The 26,527-nt window shown below is 40.4% G+C and overlaps 1 protein-coding gene and 1 pseudogene across 15 annotated transcripts in view; both read right to left on the bottom strand.

Annotated features, from left to right (window-relative positions):
- Window positions 1-26,527, bottom strand: part of ICA1 (islet cell autoantigen 1) — a 164,479-nt gene that overhangs the window by 59,446 nt on the left and 78,506 nt on the right. The gene's annotated exons all lie outside the window — the stretch shown is intronic.
- Window positions 20,587-23,264, bottom strand: LOC120877995 (annotated as a pseudogene).

Genomic DNA, 26,527 nt, shown 5'->3' on the forward strand with positions numbered 1-26,527 from the left:
GCGGGAGGCCCAGGTTCAATCCTTGGGTCGGGAAGAGCTCCTGGAGAAAGAAATGGCAACCCGCTCCAGTATTCTTGCCTGGAAAATCCCATGGATGGAGGAGCCTGGCAGGGCTACAGTCCATGGGGTTGCAAAGAGTCGGACACGGCTGAGTGACCTCACTTTCCTTTTCCTTTCCTTTGTACTACGAACTAGCCTCAACTACTCTTCCTAACATAGGCATGGTTTTAAGACAAGGTTGTTTAAATGACAAAGATGCAGACTTCCCTGGTGGTTCAGTGGTTAACAATCGGCCCGATAACGCAAGGGACAAGGGTTCGATCCCTGGTCCAGGAAGATTTCACATGCTGTGGAACAACTAAGCCCCTGAGCCAAAACTATCGAGCCCAGGCTCTAGAGCCCATGCTCCACAATGAGAGGAGCCACCACGAGAAAAGCCCACACACCGCAACAAAGAATAGAGCCACCTGCTGCTCCAGAGAAAAGCCTGTCCGCAGCAAGGAAGACTTTGAGCAGACAAATAACAATACTCAATTTTTAAAAAAGTGACAAGATGCTAGATACAGTGTTGGGAGCATGTTAAAGTCTATTAGTCCCATAGACAACTGTCAGCTCTCCAAAGGTCCGTGATTTCCATTACTATATTGATCATCAGTTCAGTTCAGTCACTCAGTCCTGTCCGACTCTTTGCAATCCCATGGACTGCAGCACACCAGGCTTCTCTGTCCATCACCAACTCCCACAGTTTACTCAAACTCATGGCCATTGAGTCGGTGATGCTATTCAACCATCTCATCTTCTGTTGTTCCCTTCTCCTCCCACCTTCAATCTTTCCCAGCATCAGGGTCTTTTCAAATAAGTCAGTTCTTCACATAAGGTGGCCAAAGGATTGGAGTTTCAGCTTCAACATCAGTCCTTCCAATGAATATTCACGACTGATTTCCTTTAGGATGGACTGGTTGGATCTTCTCGTAGTCCAAGTGATTCTCAAGTCTTCTCCAACACCATGGTTCAAAAGCATCAATTCTTCAGTGCTCAGCTTTCTTTATAGTCCAAATTCTCACATCCATGTATGACTACTGGGAAAACTATTACTTTGACTAGACGAACCTTTGTTGGCAAAGTAATGTCTCTGCTTTTTAATATGCTGTCTTGGTTGGTCATAACTTTTCTTCCAAGGAGCAAGCATGTTTTAATTTCATGGCTGCAGTCACCATCTGCAGTGATTTTGGAGCCCCCCAAAAATAAAGTCAGTCACTGTTTCCACTGTTTCCCCATCTATTGGCCATGAAGTGATGGGGCCAGATGCCATGATCTTAGTTTTCTGAATGCTGAGCTTTAAGCCAACTTTTTCACTCTCCTTTTCCTTTTCCACTTTTCCTTTTTCATCAAGAGGCTCTTCAATTCTTCTTTGCTTTCTGCCATAAGGCTGGTGGTATCTGCATATCTGAGGTTATCAGTATTTCTCCTGGCAATCTTGATTCCAGCTTGTGCTTCATCCAGCCCAGTGCTTCTCATGATGTACTCTGCATATAAGTTAAATAAGCAGGGTGACAATATGCAGCCTTGATGTACTCCATTCCCTATTTGAACCAGTCTGTTGTTCCATGTCCAGTTCTAACTATTGCTTCCTGACCTGCATACAGATTTCTCAAGAGGCAGGTCAGGTGGTCTGGTATTCCCATCTCTTGAAGAATTTTCCATAGTTTGTTGTGATCCACACAGTCAAAGGCTTTGGTGGAGTTAATAAAGCAGAAATAGATGTTTTTTCTGGAACTCTCTTGCTTTTGTGATGATCCAATGGATGTTGGCAATTTGATCTCTGGTTCCTCTGCCTTTTTTAAATCCAGCCAGATCATCTGGAAGTTCACGGTTCATGAACTGTTGAAGCCTGATGAATTTTGAGCATCACTTTACTAGCATGTGAGATGAGTGCAATTGTGCGGTAGTTTGAGCATTCTTTGGCATTGCCTTTCTTCGGGATTGGAATGAAAACTGACCTTTTCCAGTCCTGTGGCCACTTCTGAGTTTTCCAAATTTGCTGGCATATTGAGTGCAGCACTTTCTCAGCATCAACTTTTAGGATTTGAAATAGCTCAACTGGAATTCTATCACCTCCACTAGCTTTGTTGATAGTGATGCTTCCAAAAACCCACTTGACTTCACACTTCAGGATATCTGGCTCTAAGTCAGTGATCACACCATCGTGGTTATCTGGGTCATTAAGATCTTTTTTGTACAGTTCTTCTGTGTATTTTTTGCCACCTCTTCTTAATTATCTTTTGCTTCTGTAAAGTCCATACCATTTCTGTCCTTTATTGAGCCCATCTTTGCATGAAATGTTCCCTTGGTATCTCTAATTTTCTTGAAGAGATCTCTAGTCTTTCCCATTCTGTTGTTTTCCTCTATTTCTTTGCATTGATCACTGAAGAAGGCTTTCTTATCTCTCCTTGCTATTCTTTGGAACTCTGTATTCAAATGGGTATATCTTTCCTTTTTCTCCTTTGCCTTTTGCTTCTCTTCTTTTCACAGCTATTTGTAAGGCCTCCCCGGACAATCATTTTTCCTTTTTGCCTTTTTTTTTCTTGCGGATGGTCTCGATCCCTGCGTCCTATACAATGTCATGAACCTCCACCCATAGTTCTTCAGGTACTCTGTCTATCAGATCTAATCCCTTGAATCTATTTCTCACTTCCACTGTAAAATCATAAGGGATTTGATTTAGGTCATACCTGAATATTCTAGTGGTTTTCCCTACTACCTTCAATTTAAGTCTGAATTTGATCATCGACAAGAATGTAAATAACATCAGGAAATTACTGAAATGTTCAACAATTCATTTTAATGCCATGGATTTTTTAAAGAAAGGTCTTTAGGCAACAATGGTGGGGCAATCAGTGTGTGTGTGTGGGTGCATCTGAGAAGAGGGAAACTGCTGGAAAATCCTTTGGTGCTCCTTTAATCATCAGAACTGAGAAATCTTAAATGATGCTCTGGTGACCTTCCAACTCTCTTAGCCCAAGTTACCCAAATTAGCTCCCAAATGCTTATTATATGTTCCTTGGAAAGGAACATTTTTATATAAAAATGCTTTTCATATTTTTATATAAAAGAGGTCTTTTGATATTTTGGGCTGGAAGATATATGCTTGAAGTGGTGAGGAAATTAGAATTGGATATGAAAACAAAAGTACACCCCTCACTAAAATGGTCCTTTTCTTTTTAAAAGGCCTATAAATAATTATCACTAAAATTCATTTCAGTCTGTGCTTTCTTTCAGATATGCTCTGTGCTTCTATTTTTCCCTTCCTCTCCCCAAACTCATTTTCAGTTTTTTTTTTTTTTTTTACTATTTTATTGAGGTATAGCTGAGAGTGAAAAAATATGAAGCTGATTGCCTTATATACTTTGAAATATGTATATACCCACATAAGTATCACCCAGAATAATACATAGAACATTTTCAGCCCTCTGGTAGGCTTCTTTGTATTACTTGGTCAACACTTCCTCAAAAATGGAATACTTTGACCTCTATCACCGTGGATTACTTCTGTCTGATTTTGAACTTAATGTAGAGGAAAGCATATACTACATACTCTGTGATGTCTGTTTCTTTCACTCAACACCACACGCAGGAGATATATCCATATTGTTGCAACCTAGTAAAGGAGTCGGAGAAGGCAATGGCACCCCACTCCAGTACTCTTGCCTGGAAAATCCCTTGGATGGAGGAGCCTGGTAGGCTGCAGTCCATGGGGTCTTGAAGAGTTGGGCATAACTGAGCAACTTCCCTTTCACTTTTCACTTTTATGCATTGGAGAAGGAAATGGCAACCCACTCCAGTGTTCTTGCCTGGAGAATCCCAGGGACGGAGGAGCCTGTTGGGCTCCCGTCTACGGGGTCGCACAGAGTCAGACACAACTGAAGTGACTTAGCAGCAGTAAAGTAGTATGTCAAGGCTGCATATTGTCACCCTGCTTATTTAACTTCTATGCAGAGTACATCATGAGAAATGCTGGGCTGGCTGGACGAAGCACAAGCTGGAATCAAGATTGCCAGGAGAAATATCAATAACCTCAGATATGCAGATGACACCACCCTTATGGCAGAAAGTGAAGAGAAACTAAAGAGCCTAGTGATGAAACTGAAAGAGGAAAGTGAAAAGTTAGCTTAAAGCTCAACATTCAGAAAACTAAGATCATGGCATCTGGTCCCATCACTTCATGGGCAATAGATGGGGCAACAGTAGAAACAGTGACAGACTATGTTTTTGGGCTCCAAATCACTGCAGATGGTGACTGCAGCCATGAAATTAAAAGACGCTTACTCCTTGGAAGCAAAGTTATGACCAACCTAGACAGCATATTAAAAAGCAGAGACATTACTTTGCCAACAAAGGTCCATCTAGTCAAGGCTATGGTTTTTCCAGTGGTCATGTATGGATGTGAGAGTTGGACTGTGAAGAAAGCTTAGTGCTGAAGAATTGATGCTTTTGAACTGTGGTGTTGGAGAAGACTCCTGAGAGTCCCTTGGACTGCAGGCAGATCCAACCGGTCCATTCTAAAGGAGATCAGCCCTGGGTGTTCATTGGAAAGACTAATTTTAAAGCCGAAACTCCAATACTTTGGCCACCTCATGCGAAGAGTTGACTCACTGGAAAAGACCCTGATGGTGGGAGGGACTGGGGGCAGGGGGGAAGCGGATGACAGAGGATGAGATGGCTGGATGGCATCACCGATTCGATGGACACGAGTTTGAGTAAACTCCAGGAGTTGGTGATGGACACGGAGGCCTGGCATGCTGCGATTCATGGGGTCGCAAAGAGTCAGACATGACTGAGCGACTGAACTGAACTGAACTGAATGTTTATTTCTTATTTATTGCTCTATAGTGTTCTAGTGATTCAATAAGATTCCAATTGATTTACCCATCATACTGTTGATAGACATTTGGTTTTGTTTTCACTTTGAGGCTATTATGAATAACACTGCTGTGAACATTCTTGTATATGTTTTTTACATGCCTATTCCTTGGGTGTATGCCAAGAAGTAGACTACTTTTAGTAGATAACGCTAAACAGTTTACCATAGTGCTTCTATCAGCTAAACTCATGTATGATAGTTAAGTTGTACCTCAGCAAGATTCTTCAGATCCTCTATCCTAGCTTAGACTCTGCATTTTGATTGTTTGAGTAATGTCTGTTTCCCCTATTACACTATGAATTCTATGAAGACAAGGACAGCAATGGCCTTATGCACATTTTATTTTCAGAGCCTTGTACAGTATCTGGGATATATTAATTGCCTGATAAATACTTAAAGGAATTACCATGAAATCTGGGCAAACAGAAGAATGGGACTGTTGTCTTTTCCTTCTTGAAAACTTGAGTAGAGACCCACTACTAGGCTGTCTCAAAGTGAAATTATTAACCAAATGCTTATTATCTCTGAAATTCTGGTATGGGTGTTACATTTCTTCCTAATTTTTACTGTTGGTAAAGCATAAAGTAGTAAACAATGAATTAAAGGATTGCCTTGACAGAAGACCATTCTTCTAGAACAACCAGCAGAACTAGCACTCAGAATTTTTCCCATTTTAATTTTATTTATTTATTTTTTAGTCTTTATTGAATTTGCTATCATATTGCTTCTTTTTTGTATTCTGGATTTTTGGCCATGAGCCAAGTGAGATATCAGCCTGATGACCAGACGTCGAACCCCTGCATTGGATGGCAAGGTCTTAATCACTGCAAGCGCAAGTACCAAGTGTTAGTTGCTAGGTCTGTGTCCAACTCTTTGCGACCCCATGGACTGTAGACCACCAGGCTCGTCCATCCATGGGATTCTCCAGGTAAGAATACTGGAGTGGGATGCCATTTCCTTCTCCAGGGAATGTTCCAGGCCCAGGGATCGAACCTGGGTCTCCCACATTGTAGGCAGACTCCACAGTCTGAGCCACCAGGAAAGCCCCAACCTATTTTTAAAAATGCTTTGTCTTTAAAATTTTTGTTTTTGTTGTGTTATGACTTTTAATTTTTTCACTTTTGTGTTACATAGGTCTTTTAGAAAGACAACTCACTGTCACTCTGAGGTTGGCACTGTAAATAAGAAGCCCCACATGAGAGCATATCCCTGGATGGTTTATCTGTGTCTGCATCACCACTCACGTCTTTAAGACACAGCCCCCAAATAAGAACACTGGCATCTACAGGGATTTGCCATGACATGTGCCTAATTTTCCAGTGCACAATGAGGATAGACTAGACCCTTTAACCACAGCTTTCCTAAAGCCTTCAAAGGGGAAACAGAGTAACGAAAAGGAAGCTACAACTGAACAGCCTGATTTACAAGATTGAATTTGCTTTTTCAGCTTGTGGTCTCCTATGGGGAATTAGGGGAGATCAGTTTAGCAGTCATCAAACAAAGACTAAACCTAAATTTCCCTGTGCTCCTAAAAGTCCTACCTAAGAAGGTGAAGATTGTATCTTGAGTGTTTAGCATCATTCTGAAAACCTCTTTCCTTGTACATTTGTTCCCTTAAAGCCTATTCTACCTTCCATCGCCACCCCTTACTCTCCCCGTTGACAACTGTGGTGCTATTCTGCAGCTTGAACACTGTGGCCATATAAGAATACAACCCAACAGAAGATACACACATACTGATGTGTTTGAGAAGTGGAGTCTGTAGTGTGCGTGTGAGCTCAGCCACTCAGTCATGTCTGACTCTTTATGACCCCATGGACTCTAGCCCACCAGGCTCCTCTGTCCACAGGATTTCCCAGGCAAGAATACTTGAGTGGGTTGCCCCTTTCTACTCCAGGGGATCTTCCTGACCCAGGGACTGAACCCGCGTCTCTTGTCTCTCCTGCATTGGCAGGTGGATTCTTTACCTGGAGGCGGTTAGTTTTGGTGCACTTCTATGTATTCAGTTAACAAATAGTTACTGAAACTCCTGGCAGTGTGGTAAAGTGAAAGGGTACCTGATCTGGAGTTAGAAGGCCTGAGTTCTACGCATGAGTCAGACACTCCTCAGCTTTATAACACTGGGCAAGTTATTTAACATTTCTGAGATTCTGCTACTAGAGATAAAGAAGGATGAGATAAATAACAGAGAGAATGGATATCAGACATTTCTTTAAAACTGTGTCATTCAATGCAGTTAGGAGGCACACGTAAGGTCTACGCTTAGCACAACACAGGCCCATTATGTACCTGCTCACTTTCTGTCTCTGTGCCACGTTTTGCTAATTATCACAATATTTCAAACGTTTTCAATGTTGTATTTGTTATGGTCTTTGCTGTTTCTACCATGATTTGCTGAAAGCTCAGATAATAGTAAGCATTTCTAATAAAAAAGTAAAATAATAAATAATAAAGTATTAATAAATCATAAAATAATAAAGTTAAGATATGCATATTGTATCTTTAGACATCATGCTATTTCACATTTAACAGACTATAGTATGGTATAAACATAACTTATATGCACTGGGAAACCAAAAAAATGTGTGCGACTCACTTTACTTCAGTATTTGCTTTATTGCTGTGGTCTAGAACTGAACTTGCAATACCTCTGAGGTCTGCCTATTCATTAAGGCTGGGTACCATTTCTAGGCTCCAGGAGGATGAGATGAAAAGGGCACACACTGTCTTTAGCTCCAGCTGTATCTCTTACCAGTAAGATGCAACATGCTCAATAGGGAAAAGACTCCACTCTTCACTTTGAAATAATAGCTGAATTCATATCATGGTTTTTTGGTTAAGAGGTGAAATAGAGCAGAAAAAGAGGAAATTTGCTTTAATCATGCTTCTCGGGGAATATATCGCTAAAACTCACAAGATGGCTTTCTCTCTTTCAAGGCTACTTATAAATAATACCTTTCAAATAGATTTAGGTTGGAAGAAATAATTAATACTTGAAATAAAACCTAATGACCTACTGTGGATTAAATACCTAATGTGCGTTAAACAAAGAAGAAGATGAAGAAGATGATAAAAGTTACCTCAGAGGCAGAGGGGTGAGATCTATAAACCGCCTTTAACATTATTTTAAATATTTTTTAACATACAAAAGAAAATGAAAAGAGAAAGGGGTAAATGAAAAGAGTTTTATCCTTCTTTGGTTAAAAAAGATAGAAAAGGCTCAAAGTCAAATTTAAACAATACTAAGAGACAGTTAAAGCTTGCATTTAAAATAAAACTCAATTTAACCCTAATTTTTTAAGAATTATAACTGAATATGTGATGTACCCAGTACAGAAAATACAGAGCAGACTTCGGAAGCTTTAAATCAAATGATCCATCATCCATCCACTTAGTCACTGATGAGTGACTACGATTATGCAGTCGTTCTCAAAATGTGCCTCCTAGAGCAGCAGCAACAGGGCCACCTGGCAGCTTGTGAGAAATGTAATTCTTGGGTTTGATTAGTGGACATCTGATCTTGTCCAAAATGTGCATGGAGACATTTGGTTAGTACCAACAGGTCCTTAATATTTGGTCCTCCCCACAATATTCATGAGCTTATTTATTCCATGCCAAGTGGTCCTTGATATCTGTTCCTTTCAAAACTGTTCATGCTTAGAAAAAGTCCTTGGGTTCAAACAGCTCAGAAGGTTTGTTGAAACGTTTGGTTTATAGGATTAATATATAAAACACTATCATTGGTTTTACTTGTCCAGTAACAATGTTGTGGCTGTATTGACTATAATAAGCCTTCTTGCCTCAGTAGCCTAGTTGGTAACAGAACACAGAATTATGTAGAAGGGTCAAGGTTCAAATTTTGCAGTAGGGCAGGATTTATATTACTATGTGTACTGAGGAAGAATCCTGCAGGTTAGGGAAACTCAGAGGGCAAGTCAAGGGTGAGGTCTCACGATGCATGGTGCATTAATATGTCACTAAACACCTGGCGGAATGTGGCGGGGTCATTCAGGTGGAAGTATGAAAGGATGAGCTCCATCAAGCCACGATGTAAAATGGAACAGAACATGATGATGTGAACACTGTACGGAGTGTCTTGCTTGTCGGGAAGGAATGAGAATAGCTGTGGCTCTTCTACCCATAGTGTGTACATTCTCAGTCCCTCAGTTGTGCCTGACTCTTTGTGACCCCGTGGACTGCAGCCCGCTAGGCTCCTCTGTTCATGGGATTCTCCAGCCAAGAATGTGGAAGTGGATTGCCATTTCCTCCTCCAGGAGATCTTCTCAACCCAGGGATCGAACCCACGTCTCCTGGACTGAGAGGCGGATTCTTTACCAATGGGTCACCCCAACTGGGAAGCCCCTATTATATAGTAGTCAGGGGTAAAAGCCATCATGAAGGGGGATACCAGAGATTTAATAATCCACCTACAACTATCTTATTGCCCAGGATTAATGGGCAATGTTCCCCTCGCATCAGTGTCATAGAGGTTCCATCTTGTAGACAGCAAGAAGCATCTGCCACTATTTGGAGAGATTTTAGGGGGTATGACTCCCACACTTACGCACCAATCTGTATGGAGGGCCACACCCTGGGCTGGTGCCTACCCACTGGCTAATAACCCAGCCAGGATGAACTGGGTGTCCAATCCATAACATATTAGTAAGGCTTCCCCTACCACTGAACCAGTGATCACTGCTCAGAAGTCTACAAAAATAAAAATCCCTTCTTCTGTTGCTTGGCAATATGACATCTTTATTTAAAAACTCTCAGCAGAATATAGCAGAAATATACTCACAAAAAGAAAAACCAAGGGTACCTAATAGTGGCTTTTGTTACCATTTCCATTCCTTTAACAGAGATAGGAGTAAAAAGGTACTGGTGCTGTGAAGAGAAGAGAATCTGCAATGCCCCATGGACAAATGGTCAGGATTTGGAATAATATAATCATTCAAGATGGACAGAAAAACTTCAGCACAAGGAAGTAAGGAAAAACCTGAATCGGTTAAAATGACAGAGAAGAACCAAATGCAACACCATCACAAGTACTTTGAAGAATTCTCTGATATTCATGATAAACAGGTCTTGTGAATGCTACCAGAAAGAAACTCATTAAAGAGGCAAGTAAATAAACAGAATTCAAAATAGACACCAGCATCCAAGCCGAACTTTATCTCATGTAAATGAAATTCCAGAGGAGTATAAAGTGATCAGATGCAGAGAATCAGTTCTTATGCACGATTCTATTGCTCGAGATGATGACAGAATCCTGTTTACACAGTTCGTGATAATATTTTGATATTTAAATGCTGCTGCTGTGTCACTTCAGTCGTGTCCGACTCTGTGCGACCCCATAGACGGCAGCCCACCAGGCTCCCCCGTCCCTGGGATTCTCTAGGCAAGAACACTGGAGTGGGGTGCCACTGCCTTCTCCAATGCATGAAAGTGAAAGTGAAGTTGCTCAGTCGTGTCCAACTCTTAGTGACCCCATGGACTGCAGCCCACCAGGCTCCTCCGTCCATGGGATTTTCCAGGCAAGAGTGCTGGAGTGGGGTGCCACTGCCTTCTCCAATTAAATTCTAGTACCACAATATTCAGTAATAGCGCCTTCAAGATGGCACCAACATTGATCAATTGTCTACTGTGCATAGTGCAGTACTGGGTTATGTTACGTTGTTGATTTATGCACTAAATGAAAAGGCAAGAAGACACAGTACCTCATGTGTACACACAAAAAACCTTGACATTAACCATGCACTGTGCGTGATGGATTTCGAGGTTGCAAATATGAATACAATTTGACTGCTCCTATTAAATGCACGAATAAAAGGATGCTCTTTTCACTTTTCAAATCTTAAAAAATACCTTCTTTGAGTCTTACTTGTGAATATGGGACAATGAAAAGTAACAATAACTGTGCATTACTATTTGGGCCTTTGAAAGACATAAATGAAACTTTTGAGTACATTGTGGACAACGTAAAAGGAAATTTAGATGACCTAGTGGATTATGTTGAGGTGAGTTATGTCCATGGAAAGCTTGGCAGAGGCAGAAGATCAGATGCTCCAAGACTTCCACCAGAAACTCTGGCCCTTTACACATCCGTACTGCACAGCACAGGATGAAGCACAGTGGAAGGTTAGCGCTGCAAATTTCAAAAGCTGCAGCAGTACACCATCCTTCGATTTGAGGCTCTGTTGAAGCGTTAAAGGACAGGAAAGCAGTGAACAAGCTATCACCCAAGTTTTTGGTGGTCACACTCACATACAGCCACCAACTTCATCATGATATCAATAAAACCGAATGCATATAACTGAAATTGTTAACAGATAAAGTCAATAATCAGGTCCACATATATTTGAGGGCAATTGCTCATCAGCTTAACAGTAACCCTGCTGAACGTCACAATAAGGAAGAGTAAGAATAAACATGAAATCAAAAATTCGTCATGTTGTTGTTGTTCAGTCGCTAAGTCATGTCTGACTCTGTGACCCCATGAACTGCAGCACCCCAGGCTTCCCTATCCTTCACTGTCTCCCGGAGTTTGCTCAAATTCATGTCCACTGAATCATTGATGCCAACCAACCACCTTATCCTCTGTCATCTCCTTCTCCTCTTGCCCTCAATCTTTCCCAGCATCAGGGTCTTTTTCAATGAGTTGGCTCTTTGTATCAGGTGGCCAAAGTATTGGAGTTTCAGCTTCAGCATCCATCCTTCCAATATTCAGAAGTGATTTCCTTTAGGATTGACTGGTTGCATCCCCTTGCTCTCCAAGGGACTCTCAAGAGTCTTCTCCAGCACCACAATTCAAAAGCATCAGTTCTTCAGTCAGCGTTCTTTCTGGTCCAACTCTCTCATCCATACATGACTACTGGAAAAACCATAGCTTTGACTAGATGGACCTTTTTTGGCAAAGTGATGTCTCTGCTTTTAGTACACTGTCTAGGTTGGTCATAGCTTTTCTTCCAAGGAGCAAGCGTCTTTTAATTTCATGGCTGCAGTCACCATCTGCAGGGATTCTGGAGCCCAAGGGAAAAAAAAAATCTGTCACTGTTTCCCCATCTATCTCCCATGAAGTGATGGGACCAGATGTCATGATCTTAGTTTTTTGAATTTGAGTTTTAAGCCAGGCTTTTCACTCTCCTCTTTCACCCTCATCAAGAGGCTCTTTATTTTCTCTTCACTTTCTCCCATTAGCATGACATCATCTACATTTCTGAGGTTGTTGATATTTCTCCAGGCAATCTTGATTCCAGCTTGTGATTCATTTACAATAAAAATAATGTAAGTATAATTTTAACAAAGCTGAATGCATTATTTAATGAATCGTGGCCCAAATGTCTCAATGGACATTTTGGATAGGACCAATTGTCCTGCAAGGCTCGGGCTGCACGAAGACCTACTGAATCAGAAAGCACGATGGGGTCTGGCCACGTGACTGATTGTGCTGCATGCTAAAGTCTGAGAACCAGCCTCCTGGAGTGAAAAGTATGTTCTTCAAAGTCAGAGAAACTTGGGTTCTTCGAAGTCAGAGAAACTTGGGTTCAAATATTTTCACTTAGACTTACCTTCTCTGTGACTTAGAACAAGTCATTTAACCCAGGCATTAATTTGCAAAGTAATAAAAATGGTACCAAATTAGAGACATGGTACCTTTCAGGGCTATCGTTAGGATTAAATGAGGAAATACATACAGGTGGGATATAAAGTGTATGTGCATCAAACACACAGTGCTTGATGCAGAGTAAGCACTCAGTAACTGATGCTTGCTATTCTTCTAGGCATGGAAGGCCCTGTGTTCAATCTTGTAAGAAATGCCGTGCTCATCAGATGCAGCTTCTTTCTTTCACGACCTCAGTCTGCAAAAGGAGCTACACTAGCTTACAAACAATCATGATACAAAGCAGAAAGTGTTAGGTGGCAAGAGAATGGGTCCCTTACCAAGGTGCGAGGCAGTTTCTTACATTAAAGACATCCTAACAGAATCTGATGCAACTGGGATTGGGAAACTATTATCTAAAACTTTCCTGGATATATTATTATTTAAATGAAAAGTTTTGAGTCATCATTTCCTGTTATAATTATCAAACTGCTTTCATGGGTACAAAAATAAGTAGAACATCTAATTCCTATAATACTTCTGAGGAATAAGACAGGATAAAAAAGACTGCCACAATTTCATATCACATAATAACATGCTTATTTGGTTTCTAAGTCTCATCATTTCTACCCTGGAAATCTCTCATCTATTTCCTCCTTTCCATTTTAGCAGCTTACATAGAGCTACCAAAATAATGTTCCCCGCAAACCACTTTACCAGAGTCACCTCCTTGCTTAGGAACCTTCATAATGACATAATTTCCTAATGTCAGATACAATGTTAGACAGTCAAGATTCAAGCCTGAACAATGATCTCCTATCACCTTTTGGAATCACCTTCATTTGTATTATTTTAATAGTGAGCATGTAAAGAGCCAACTCATTGGAAAAGACCCTGATGCTGGAAAAGACTGAAGACAAAAGGAGAATGTGGGCAGCAGAGGATGAGATGGCTAGATAGCATCACTGACTCAGATATGAATCTAAGCAAACTCCAGGAGACAGTGAAGGACAGGGAGCCTGGCGTGCTGCAGTCCATGGGATCACAAAGAGTCGGACACGACTGAGCGACTGATAACAACAACAACAACAGAATGGGAAGGGTGGTAGCCTGGCAGGGATTTTTGACAGAAGCAGTTCAGGGATTATAGATACAAGCGAGCAGAAGGTAGCTAGGCCTTAAGAAGCATCTTGGGGGTGAAGACCCTTTTTATATGGGGGAGTAGCACAATTACTGTCAACCCAAAGGGTCAGGGCAGGGAAGGCTCCGGGGAGAGGAAGAGAGAGTCTTTTAGGCAGTGGCTCACCAGGGCATGGAAAAAGGCAGGATTGAGGGCAGTGCTCATGGGAATCAAGCCTATGGTTTTGGCAGGCCCAGCCCCTGCATTCCACCTCCCAGTGATTCAGGAAGCAAGGAAAGACTCCCCTGGAGAGGCCCAGGGACTAAGCTCAACTGTCAGAACAGCGGATGAAGAAGCCATACTTGATAACCAGGGAGAGGCGAGAATGCAAGCAGAAACCAAGGCAAGAGAAAATCTGGGAGGCCCCCCGCTTTGAGGAAATCTTCATCAACTTAGACGCCACCCTCCCGACCGCCCTCATAATACCCTGTGATCATCTCATATAGCACTCATGTTACAAGCATTTGCTTAGACATTTGTCTCCCCTACCAAGCACTCAACACTCCGAGAGCAAGGATCTATATGATCTGAATTCTTTCACTGTATCCCTAACAGCATGCATGCATGCTAAGTCGCTTCAGTCATGTCAACTCTTTGCAACCCCATGGACTGTAGCCCAACAGGCTCCTCTGTCCAAGGGATTCTCCAGGCGAGAATACTGGAGTGGGTTGCTGTGTCCTCCTCCAGGGGATCTTCCCAACCTGGGGATTGAACCCTGTCTCTTATGTGTCCTGCATTGGCAGGCAGGTTCTTTACCACTAGCACCACCTGGGAAGCCCACACGTAGTCTGGAGTCTGGCACAAAGCCAGTATCCTCAGTAAAATGCCAGTGAGAGAATGAAGGAAGGAAGGAATGAAATGAGGATAGACCTTTGATCAGCCATACCAGAAAGAGGGTTTTAACTCATTTAGTTCAATCCCATGGTTTCGCAGAGAGATTAAAGGGCTTGCAAGGCTCTTCAGTGCTGGGGGAGAGAGGGCATCAGTGCTAGGGCTGTACCCTAACCCAGGACACTCGGCCACCCTTCCTCCTCCCTGCCCTGCTGGGAGCATAGAGACAGTTTCCACAGACATTCTAATGTTTGTTGGCTCCTTGTTGGGAATGCACAATACATTCTCCCATGGAGACAGGTTTTTTTTTTTTTTCTTTTTTCTTTTTTTATAAATGGTGGTTCGGTTCCCAGGCCAGGCCACAAAAGCCTATTTACCCCATAGCTGAGCTCAGCTATAAAACCAGCGGTAGCTCGGAGGCCTCACTGAACCCCCAGCTCTGAGTCCATAGTCTGGCGGGCAGGTGGGCAGCTGGCTCTGCAGGGGGGAGGGCAGAGCTCCCTTGAGCAGACCAGGGGCATGGGGGGGGTGGCTGGGCAGGGGGCCCGGGCGGGCAGCAGCTGCAGGAGTCTAGGCAGCCTCTGAATGCCTTGGTGGTTCTTAAGTGGATTGTTGGTAAGTTGGGAACCGTCTGTACTTAGAAAGGCAGATTTCAAGAGGTAGGGGATCCTATTTCACTTGAAGGCCCACAGTAATGAGGGTTCTTTATTCGTAATGAAGCAGCCACTAATTGGAGGGACAGGCTCGGGAGGCCTGTCGGAATTTTGTGCTCTTGGATCAGAACTGACTAATATTATGCAGTAGCCAGGCAACCCCTCACTTCTGCATAAAACTCATATAAAAATCCACCATGAAGTGTCTATTTGACATTCACTGTTTATTATTAATAATGATAATAACAGGGTGGCTTATATACAGCCTGAAGCTGAGAAAGTGAATGAATTCTCAGTTTCCTCAAGTTTCTCCCCTACCCCCAGCCAGATTAGGAACATTTGGAAAATCCTTACACTGAGAGTAGGCTGAAAGCTTTCATATTTACCCCGAGGAGACACGGCTCTGGTTTCTAAGGCTCATCCAAGAGATGATCTCTTTCCTTCCTTTGCCTCCTCAGAGGCAGAAACACTCCATAAACTCATAAATGTTGTAAAAGCACATGTATGAAAAAAAAGAAAAAAAGAAGCAAATGTACGAAAAAAGTGTTGGTGGAACTGAGAAAGTTACAGTAGGTGAATCAATTATAACAAGGTAAAACTTTTAGCCTTTCTGGGCTTAATGAAATGTGATCAACTACACTGGAATGTTCTGGTGCCCCCTGGAGGATCCTAAAACCTACCCAAACTGGTTATTTGGTATCTTCCTTCAGAGGTCCTAGAAAATCCTACAGAGGCAATATTTCTTCTCCCAGGCTCAAATCAGCTCAACCTGATTCGATCATATGCAGCAGAACAGAGTAGGAACGAAAATTAACATCTGAAAGGTTTCGTGAGGCTGTAAGTTTTTGGATCAACCACAGAATCTATTTTTGGTTTGTGAAGTTTATAAATCTGACAGTGCAAGGTTCACAGCGACATGTGCAATCTCTCAGTTCTTCTGGGCTGAGTGTTTAGTGAACAAGGAAGCTTGCTTCTGTGAACCTTGCTTTGTTTTGCACAGACAGCCTGGAAAGTTAAACATTTAGCTTCTAAAATTTTACTGCACTGGTTTTCCTCGGGGACATGACTCTAGTAGAATGATGACTAAACGGCCATCAGAGTTGTTTATTCCATAGCCACAGAGCAGTCAGCAAATGTGAGGAACCATTATCTGACTTCAGTAAGCTCCAGTAATAATAAGCTCCAATAATCTAACAGAATTACAGCTGCCCAGCTGCCTTCCCCTCCTCCAGTTTATGTGAGAGTGACTGAAATCACTATCTTGGTGTATAATGTGGCTGATACCAGCCAACCCTAGATCATCACACCTGAAAGACACAGACCAGGTTTTACTACAGTTGCAAAGACATATGCTTGCACTTTATTGTGACTACTGCAATCATGTTTTAAAAAGTATGTGCTGAGTCATGTCTGACTCTTTGCAACCCCATAGACTCCAGGCTCCTCTGTCCATGGGATCCTCCAGGCAAGAATCCTGGAGTGGGTAGCCATTCCCTTCTCCAGGGGATCTTCCCAACTCCAGGGATCAAACCCGTGTCTCCCGCATCTCCTGTACTGCCAGTCGGATTCTTTTACCACTGTGCCACTTGCAATCATGGTTATAAGATAAATATGATATGATATGCAGAATTAATAGTCACTTTTTTCAGTGCCATTCCATCATGCTAATGCTTAATTTCTTAATTTGAATAAATTATAAAGGAGTGTACCAAAATTCAAACCGTGAAGTCATCAAACATAACTTCAGACTTTCAGAACAGTTGCAAGGATTCTTTGTATTCCTAGATACACTTCACCTAGATTCTCATAATTCTAACATTTACTAAACTGTCTTTTCTTTTTCTAAATGCACATAAGTACACATATTTTCCCCAAAGTGTTTAAGTGTTCCTTTATTACTAAGTATTTCAATGTATTTCCTAAAAATAAGGGATCCTCTTATGTAAACAGTAAATTGTCAAAGTCAGGAAATGACGGTAAAGCGTCTGCCTGCAATGCAGGAGACCTGAGTTCGATTCCTGGGTCGGGAAGTTCCCCTGGAGAAGGAAATGGCAATCCACTCCAGCACTCTTGCCTGGAAAATCCCATGGATGGAGGAGCCTCCGTCCATGGGGTCGCAAAGAGTCGGACACGACTGAGCGACTTCACTTTCACTTTCTATTATCTAATCTATAAAATCTTATTGAGATTTTGTCCAGTGTCCCAATGATATTTTTATAGCAAAAAAAAGTCTAAAATCACACACTGCTTTCAGTTGTCATGACGTTTCAGTCTCCTTTAATCTGATGGTTCCTGAGTCTGTTCTTCCACAGGCCAGGCATTTCATAGAATGTTTTGAATTGTCCTTTGTGTCCCTGTGATTAGATTAAGGGCGCACACCTCTGACAGCATAACACAAACATTACTCTGGCCTCTTCTCTATGTAGTATATTCAGAAGTGCATAATGGCCCCATTAAGAGCAATGTAAACCTTAACCTTAAGATGGTGTTGTCAGGTTTCTCCACTTAGTTACTGCTTTACCCTTTGTAAATAAAAGGCAGCTTGCTGCGATATATTTGGAGACAATGCAAATATCCTAGTCTTAGTTTGGTTCAGTTCAGTTGCTTAGTGGTGTCTGACTCTCTGTGACACCATGAATCGCAGCATGCCAGGCCTCCCTGTCCATCACCAACTCCCAGAGTTTACTCAGACTCAGGTCCATTGAGTCGGTGATGCCATCCAACCATCTCATCTTCTGTGGTCCACTTCTCCTCCCGCCTTCAATGTTTCCCAGCATCAGGGCCCTTTCAAATGAGGCATCAAGTGGCCAAAGTATTGGAGTTTCAGCTTCAGTATCAGTCCTTCCAATGAATATTCAGGACTGATTTCCTTCAAGATGGACAGGATGGATCTCCTTGCAATCCAAGGGACTCTCAAGAGTCTTCTCCAACACCACGGTGAAAAAGCATCAATTCTTCAGCACTCAGCTTTCTTTATATTCCAACTCTCATATCCATACATGACTACTGGAAAAACCATAGCTTTGACTAGACGAACCTTTGTTGGCAAAGTCTCTGCTTTATAATATGCTGTCTAGGTTGGTCATAACTTTCCTTCCAAGGAATAAGCATTTTTAAATTTCACAGCTGCAATCACCATCTGCAGTGATTTTGGAGTCCCCAAAATAAAGTCTCTCACTGTTTCCATTGTTTCTCCATCTACTGCCCATGAAATGATGGGACCAGATGCCATGATCTTAGTTTTCCTAAAGTTGAATTTTAAGCCAACTTTTTCACTCTCTTCTTTCACTTTCATCAACAGGCTCTTTAGTTCTTCTTCACTTTCTGCCATAAGGGTGGTGTCATCTGCATATCTGAGGTTACTGATATTTTTCCCAGCAATCTTGATTCCAGCTTGTGTTTCATCCAGTCCAGCATTTCTCATAATGTATTCTGCATATAAGTTAAATAAGCAGGGTGACAATAAACAGCCTTGACGTACTCCTTTCCTGATTTGGAACCAGTCTGTTGTTCTATGTCCAGTTCCAACTGTTGCTTCCTGACCTGCATACAGATTTCTCAAGAGGCAGGTCAGGTGGCTTGGTATTCCCATCTCTTGAAGAATTTTCCACAGTTGATTGTGATCGACACAGTCAAAGGCTTTCGTGTAGTCAATAAAGCAGAAGCAGATGTTTTTCTGGACTTCTTGCTTTTGTGATGATCCAACGGATGTTGGCAATTTGATCTCTGGTTCCTCTGCCTTTTGTAAATCCAGCTTGAACATCTGGAAGTTCACAGTTCATGTATTGTTGAAGCCTGGCTTGGAGAATTTTGAGTATCACTTTACTAGCGTGTGAGATGAGTGCAATTGTGTGGTAGTTTGAGCATTCTTCAGCATTGCCTTTCTTTAGGGTTGGAATGAAAACTGACCTTTTCCAGTCCTGTGGCCACTGCTGAGTTTTCCAAATTTGCTGACATATTTTTTTAATATAAATTTATTTATTTTAATTGGAGGCTAATTACTTGACAGTATTGTATTGGTTTTGCCAGACATCAACATGAATCCACTGCAGGCGTACAAGTGTTCCCCATCCTGAACCCCCCTCCCACCTCCCTCCCTGTTCCATCTCTCTGGGTCGTTCCAGTGCACCAGCCCTGAGCATCCTGTATCATGCATTGAACCTGGACTGGCGATTCATTTCACATATGATATTATACATGTTTCAATGCCATTCTCCCAAATCATCCCACCCTTGCCCTCTCCCACAGAATCCATAAGACTGTTCTTTACATCTGTGTCTCTTTTGCTGTCTCACATACAGGGTTATCATTACCATCTTTCTAAATTCTATATATATGCGTTAGCATACCGTATTGGTGTTTTCCTTTCTGGCTTACTTCACTCTGTATAATAGGCTCCAGTTTCATCCACCTCATTAGAACTGATTCAAATGTATTCTTTTTAATGGCCGAGTAATAATCCATAGTGTATATGTACCACAGCTTTCTTCTCAATTTGTCTGCTGATGGACATATAGGTTGTCTCCATGTCCTGGCTATTTGCTGGCATATTGAGTGCAGCACTTTAACAACATCATCTTTTAGGATTTGAAATAGCTCAGTTGGAATTCCATCATCTCTACTAGCTTTGTTCTTAGTGATGTTTCCTAAAGCCCTTGACTTCGCATTCCAGGATGTCTGGCTCTAGGTGAGTGATCACACCATCACACCATGGTTATCTGGGTCATTAAGATCTTTTTTGTATAGTTTTTGCCACTTTTTCTTAATATCTTCTGCTTCTGTTAGGTCCATAGTGCTTCTGCCTTTGATTATGCCCATCTTTGCATGAAATGTTCCCTTGGTATCTCTAATTTTCTTGACGAGATCTCTAGCCTTTCCCATTCTACTGTTTCCCTCTATTTCTTTGGATTAATCACTGAGGAAGGCTTTCTTATCTCTCCTTGCGATTCTTTGGAACTCTGCATTCAAATGGGTATAACTTTTCTCCTTTGTCTTTCACTTCTTTTCTCAGCTATTTGTAAGGCCTCCTCAGACAACCATTTTGCCTTTTTGCATTTCTTTTTCTTGGGGATGGTCTCAATCCCTGCCTCCTGTACAATGTCATGAACCTCTGTCCATAGTTCTTCAGGCACTCTGTCTATCAGATCTAATCCCTTGAATCTATTTCTCACTTCCACTGTATAATCATAAGGGATTTGATTTAGGTCATATCTGAATGGTCTAGTGGTTTTCCCTACTTTCTTCAATTTAAGTCTGAATTTGACAATATGGAGTTCATGATCTGAGCCACAGTCAGCTCCCAGTCTTGTTTTTTCTGACTGTATAGAGCTTCTCCATCTTTGGTTGCAAAGAATATAATCAGTCTTATTTTGGTACTGACCATCTGGTGATGTCCATGTGTAGAGTCTCCTCTTGTGTCGTTGGAAGAGGCTGTTTGCTATGACCAATGTGCTCTCTTGGCAAAACTCTATTAGCCTATTCTAGTCTCAAACTTTCATCTATTAGTTTTAGCATTCACAGACAATTCTTGCTTGTAACAACTATTTTTATGATGATTTGGCAGAAGGTGATTTTCTAATTCCATCATTCCTTTTACATTTATTAGTGCATTTTCTATTATACTAAAGCTTTCCCTTCTTCATTATTTGTTTACTTGTTCATTTATACTGGTGTAGCACATGGAGCCTTTATTCAGTAGTATTAAATTTACTATCATTATTTACTTAAATTAGTATTTTGTTTCAATTGTTTATTAACTGACCAAATTATAAAAATAATCCTGGTAGATACCTTAGGTCATCCTTCTAATAAGCCTGTTGATCTGGTCTTCCCTGTTGCCAGCATCTCCCACCTTCTACCAAATGGGTCATCTTTTTCTTCATTTCACCTCATGGAGAAGACAATTTAAAGGGCCACAGGAAGTTGTTTGCTTCTTTGAAATGTTTTCCAGCATGAATCAGATCCCCCATACAGATGGTTCCCTATTTCCCAAGAGATCACGCAATCAATGTGTTGTCTGTCAGGAGAATTCACTTCTTGTTGATTTTGACATAACCATGCTTGTAGATCAGTTCATTTATAGACTTCAGGTTTGGGTACCCCCATGCAATGTATGGCTCCACAATTCTCAGCATGTTAAATGAAGCCTTGTTGAGCTACAAAAAGGTGCCACTGAAGATGTGCCAGAGGTGAAGGAGTTGAAGCACCTTTAGAACCTTTGGGCTCACACTGTTGATACCTCTAATCCCTGACAACAAATGCCAATTTGGGTTCTGCGGGTACATAGAAGTTGCTGGCTTTTTGTGCCATCCTAGCCAACCGAATTTTAGTCTGTACATCTGCCTGTATTCCTTGTAGTAATGCTTAGCTTTTTCATAGATAAGCTTCCTCCCTGCCTTTCGAAGCATCTTTTGGGCAAGCGTCTTTCTCAGGCACTTGATCTTAAGCTGTGCGAAATTCTTTCTCTTTTTCTTAGGGGTTTCTGGCATAGCAGGAAACTTCTTTTTCTTCTCTTCTGCACCCTCCATAGTTCCAGCCAGGAAAGAACTTAAATTAGTATTTTAATGATTATATCATCCCAGATTTGGTCAATTGGAGTTCCTTAAAACTGGATCCTCTGCCATTCTGACATTTCCCTATCATAAGCACATTCTTACTTTGGGGCATAACAAGGTTCTAATACTTCACCTGCCTCAATCATTTCTTTGTGGACTATATACACCCTATTCTCTACTTCCTTTTAAGTGGAGAATTTGGGTGTATAGAAACAAAGATCTTGGCTCTAGGTGTGCTCACTGCGGCTGGGGTGCAACTGCTTCAACTGCCTTCTCAGAGGACAGAGCTGAGGAGTGTTTACACATACATATAGACAAATATGTCATATACATATACCCTCATGTGCACAATACAGATATATAATCCATGCAGATCTTTATCTAGTTACTACATGTGTATGTGCTATGTACGTATATGTATTAGAACTCGAGTTCACACCTATATCTCCAATCACAATCCAATACTGCAGAGTTCATTCTATTCTTTTCTTTCACTCTGACGGCAGCTTCCCTCTCTCAAAATACAAAACCTGACTCCCACTATCCACAACTTATTTGCTCAACCTTAGAACACACAAAAAATGATTTCAGAATTGCTAACCTATGCTTCTGCAGAAAGAGAGGTCTGCTAATGAGTTAAATATCTGTTCAGAGTTATTTTGTTTTTAGCCCAAGAGCATGTTGTTGCAATACTGTGTTCAGAGTGATCAGGGTTTGCTTCTTCCACCCCTCTTCATTGTGATTATATTACTTATTTGAAATTAAAAATTTTTCCTTATCCTCTGTTTGGTCAAGTTATTTTTATCTTTCAGGAAGGTTTTACAGTTCTCCTTATAAAGATTTTGCATATTTCATGTCAAATTTATTCTTAAGCATTTTATCTTCTTTGTGTGTGTGTGTGTGTGTGTGTATTTGTGTACTAGATCTCTTCAGTCATGTTTGTGACCCAAAGGACTGTTGCTATTGTAAATACAGTTTTCTCTTTGTATATTCTTAGACAGCTTGCTGCTTTCTGAAATCTCTTATTATTTGTTTTACCATTAATTCTTTAGGACTTTCTAGGTCCATAATTATTAATATATCATCTGCAAATAGAGACAGCTTCACTTTTCCCATTCTTATGCCTTGAATTGGTTTCTCATGTCTACTTGTATTGGCTAATATTTCTAGCACATTTTTGAATGATAATAGGATAACTGGTAATCTTGCTTTGCTTCTAATCTTAGTGGAAACAGTGCTAATGTTTCCTCCTTACGCTGGCCTTAAGACAAATGAATATTTATACTTGACAAAACCATATATTTTCAGAAAATGTCCAGCAATTCCTTTTCCTTGAGTGACTTTATCAGAAATGAGTGTTGACAATTGTGAAAGATTTCCGGAATCTATAATTATATGATTTTCTTCCTCAGATCTATTTACAGGGCTATTAAATTAATTGATTACCTCATATAGAGTCGTCCTTATTCCTGGGATAAATCCCACCTGGTCATGGTATATTATTTTCTTCATGTATTATCAGATTCTATTCTCTAATATTTTATTTAGTAATTTTATATCCTTATTCATAAGTGATATTGGTCTGTAATTTTCTGTACTGTTCAGGTTTAGGTATTGAAATTATATTTTCATAGTAAAAACAATTAAGATTTCCTTTATTCACAATACTCTTGAACAATTTGTGGAGCATTTATGGGACCATTTGGTCTTTGAAGGTTTGGCATAATTTCCCTGTAAAACTTTCTGGTCCTGGTACTTTTCTTGTTCTTTAATAACTTTTTCTCTTTCTTCTGAGGAAGTTTTTTTCTGATATAAGCCAATCTAATAAGATCAATTTTGGTAAACTAATCTTCTAGGAAATTATTTGTGTATGTGTGCATTCTCCTTTTTTTCTTGAGTTAGGTAATGGCTTACATAATTAATTTATTCATTAACTTTATTGGTTTTTTTGTTCTCAATTTCAATGTTATCTTTATGTTTTTCCTCATTTTGCTATATTCTAGTTTATTTCTTGTTCCTTTTCTAGCTTTTTAAATTGAGAATTTACTTATTGCCCTCTTTAACTTTTATTAAGTGTTTAAGGCTTTGAATATTCCTTTGATCATTGCTTTATATGTATCCCACAGATTCTGTTATGTGGTATTTTTCATTATTATTTTCAAGAAATTCAATTTACGCAGGATCTTTTCTTTTTGGTGAATGTTTCATATTCACTTAAAAAATGTGAAGGATGGCAGGAAAGGACAGTTAGGGAGTTTGGGATGGACATGTACACTCTGCTGTGTTTAAAATGGATAAACAATAAAGACCTACCATATAGCACAGGGAACTCTGCTCAATGTTATGTGGCAGCCTGGATGGGAGGGGAGTTTGGGGGAGAATGGATACATGTGTATGTTTGGCTGAGTCCCTTTGCTATCCACCTGAAACTATCACAACTCTGTTAACTGACTATACTCAATACAAAATAAAAAGTTTTTAAAAAAGAAGAAAGTGTATTTTCTGTTGTCTGCGTGCAGAGTGTGATATATATCCTTATTGATTATGTTGTTTAAATCTTCAACACGTTTACTTTTTTAACTTGATTTGTCTTACACTGAGAGTATTATGTTAAATTTTTCTATTAGTGGGTTTTTTCTTCTGTGTTTCCCTTTGCATCTCTTGTGAATTTTACTTTCTAAAAGTGGTTGCTGAATAATTTAGTACCTAGATACCCATAAATGTTTTATGTCCATTGTAAATTTTGGCTTTTAGCATTAAAAAGTATCCTTTTTTTCCCACCTAAAAGGTGTTTTTTTTTTTAAGTTATATAGATATTCTACATCTGCTTTCTTATTAACATTATTTCCACTTGCTTGGTAACTCTTTGCTTATCCCTTTATTTTTAGCCTTTATTAACAATTTTATTTTAGATACAGGATATAGTTGAATTTTCCTTGGTGAGTCCAGTGGAAAATCTTTTCTTTAAATAGGTGAGCTAAGCCCATTTACATTTATTGATAAGACTAATATGTTTGGTCTCAACTCTGTCATACTGTAGCTCACAATTAGTATAAGAATTTTATTTTATGTTTTATTTCTCTACTGTATTGTATTAATTCTTTAATTTGATTTCTTCTTTTGGTTTAGTGACACTATTCCATATGATACTATAATGGTAAATACATGACATTATACATTTATTCAAGCCCATATAATCTGTAACACAAAGAGTGAACGCTACTGTAAATGGCAGACTTTGGTTGGCAATGTATTACTGTTGGTTCATTGATGATGACAACTATATCACACTGATCTGGGATCCTGCTGGTGAGGGAGGCTATGGGAAGGCAGGGGTATGTGGGAACCCTCCATATTTTTGCTTCAATGCTGATGTGACTGTACATATGGGCATTAATAAAAGTATTCACTGGGAGAAGGGTGAAAACAACAGAGATGGTAACCGTGAAAACATGATAAAAACTATGCTTCAGATTCTTCAAAAATTATGTCTACCATTTGCCAACCACATTAAAAGAAGAGGCGCAAAAATAATGTCTTCCTTTTCAAACTGAGCATGAACCAACATTGTGGAGATATTTATAACTGAAGACCACTGCCAGTTCACCAGCCAACTGACTGGCATTTCACACTGAAAAAAGCTGGAGAGCTGTGTCCACTTGGGGCATGGTGGAAAGTATATTCCAATCCAGTCTTTTGTGACAGTGGGCTCTAATATTTTACAGTCTATTGCAGTATTTAAATATGGTTTTAAGTTGTGCTAAACTATGTATCACTAATTGATGGTAAGATCATCAATCTTATCAAGAGCCTTCATTAGGTGTTGGGAAAGAGCAAAGTCATAATGATAAAGGAATTTGCACCATTGTTCACGTTTCCCAGTAAAGAAGTGGTCAAGCAAGGAGATGGCAAGACTGAACGTCAACACCTTAGGAATCAGTGAACTAAAATGGATGAGAATGGGCGAATTTAATTCAAATCCTTCAGAAGAAAGGGAGTATTCCCTCATAGTCAACAAGAGTCCTGAATGCCATACTTGGGTGCAAGTACTGTCTCAAAGATGACAGGATGATCTTGGTATTCAACACCACAGTAATCCAAGTCTATGCCCAAGCCATCGATGCAGAAGAAGCTGAAACTGGCCAATTCTATGAAGACTTATGACACTTTCTAGATAACACCAAAAAAAAGATGTCCCTTTCATCATTTGACATTGGAATGCAAAAGTAGGAAGTCAAGAGATAACCCGAATAACTGGCATGTTTGGCCTTGGAGTACAAAATGAAGCAGGGCAAAGGCTAACAGTTTTGTCAAAAGAACATGCTGCTCATAGCAAACACACTTTTCCAACAACCCAAGAGATGATTTTACACATGCACATCATCAGAGGGCCAACACCTAAATCAGGCTGATTATATTCTTTGTATGTGAAGATGGAGAAGCTCTATACAGCCAGCAAATATAAGACCTGGGGCTTGTTCAGATCATTAACTCCTTATTGCAAAATTCAGACTTAAATTGAAGAAAGCAGGGGAAAGCACTAGGACATTCAAGTATGACCTAAATCAAATCCTTTATCATTATACAGTGGAGGTGATGAATAGATTCAAGGGATCAGATTTGGTAGGCAGAATGCCTGAAGCACTACAGACGGAGGTTTGTAACACTGTACAGGAGGCAGTGACCAAAACCATCAAAAAGAAAAAGAAATGCAAGAAGGCAAAGTGGATGTCTGAGAAGGCTTTACAAATAGCTGAGGAAAGAAGAGAAGTGAACGGCAAGGGAGAA

This window comes from Oryx dammah, unplaced genomic scaffold, assembly GCF_014754425.2.
Source record: "Oryx dammah isolate SB20612 unplaced genomic scaffold, SCBI_Odam_1.1 HiC_scaffold_18, whole genome shotgun sequence".
Taxonomy (NCBI): Eukaryota; Metazoa; Chordata; class Mammalia; order Artiodactyla; family Bovidae; genus Oryx; species Oryx dammah.